Here is a 1,680-nt window from a genome sequence, read left to right as displayed (position 1 = left end):
TTTTATATACTGTACCCACTTAAATTAATTAAACTCTGACACCGTTTCAGATAAAGCTATCAAATCAATTGTAAAATATTCAGAATATTATTCCCTATAATGCACAGGGCTAATTTATCAAATTATGCCATTAGTATTTGTCTATATTAAAAGCATATGAAAAGTAGAGATGCAAAAGCCTGTGAAATGGCTGAATATAAATGTATAATCTCAGAGAAAAAAAGGTACAACGCTGTCACTTTGGATGTACCCTAAGGTACAAAAGTAAAAAAAATATATATATATTTTTCACATTAACTTGTGCATATTAGTACCTTAAAAGTACATATTAATACTTTAAAGTTCCCGTGAACTGGAATTTGCAACCGGCTTTGCTTCAGTGCTGTGACGTATTTCCAAGTGACACTAAATAGAGGGCAGGGTTTTGTGTTTGCACACCTCTCCATCTCTCGCTCATAGCAGACTAACGGTTGGATGTTTTTGTTTATTTTTTATAGTTTCATCACATAAACATACAAGGCAAATATAAGGCAATGTCATACAGTTTAAAGCATGTAAAACAGAAAACCAAGAACAAAACAAAAATTGAACAAACATATATAAAAAAAATTAACATAAAATAAAAATACCTGTATAAAAAAGCACTATATAACATTACGGCAGTTACATAAATATGAAAAGCTTTAGAATTTTTATTGTTTTTATAAGCTTCTTATTTTGTGATCTCATATTAGAAAGAGTTTCAAAATATATTTTAAGACCAGTCTTACAAAAGGTAATATATGATGGTTTATTTTTATTTTTATAATTTTTTTTACTTGTATATAAAGCTTTGATAAGATAATTAACAGAATAATAATTTTGTTTATCAGAAAAATTATAGGTTTTAAAAACCATTTAAAATATCATGAAGTTGTAAATTGAGGGCTTTGTTTATTTGTTTATTTTTAGGTCTATTTTAAAGTCAACCCTAAATGAAATAGAAAATCGCCATTAGAAAAATAAATGTTCAATATCTTCAACTGATATGTTACAAAAGGAACACTTATCACAAACACTAAGTATATCTGCTAACAGCGGCATTTATAGGATGACATAATTATTAAAGTTCTTATGTTACTTTATTATAAAAAAAAATATTTATATGGTAATATCCAAATGCTATGCCATGGCATACAAAGAGGTTTAAGTCATATTGATTTACATGTAGGATTGGATCTAACTTTAAAGGAGTTTCTTAAAAAAATGTCATTAAAATTGTTTGTCAGAAAAAGGGAGACCAATTACAAAAAGTTGGGGATTTTGTAGGGTTGTATTATTAATATTTACATCTAAGAATTGGATTAAAATTATTATTCCTTTGGGAATAGCCTTAATTACGTTAAATTATTTTTCGTTTACCAAAAAAACATTTTGTAATAAAATTAGGGTAATAATTGCCCATTCTTGTCAATAAGCTGGTTTACAATTAACATGTTATGGCGAACCCAATTCTTCATGTACAATGACTTGTTATTATGAGTGATATTACCATTGTTCCATATAAAACACCTGCTAGGAGAAAAATTGTGTTTGTACAAAAGTTACCAGTAAAATAATGCTTGTTTGTGATAATTGGTCAAAGCAATAGGAAGTTTGTCAGTTATGGACATTGCAAAAAAAAAAATTTATATATATTTT

Source organism: Sinocyclocheilus rhinocerous, unplaced genomic scaffold (assembly GCF_001515625.1).
Source record: "Sinocyclocheilus rhinocerous isolate Xijiao unplaced genomic scaffold, SAMN03320098_v1.1 scaffold697, whole genome shotgun sequence".
Taxonomy (NCBI): domain Eukaryota; kingdom Metazoa; phylum Chordata; class Actinopteri; order Cypriniformes; family Cyprinidae; genus Sinocyclocheilus; species Sinocyclocheilus rhinocerous.
Note: the sequence above shows the minus strand (reverse complement) of the source record.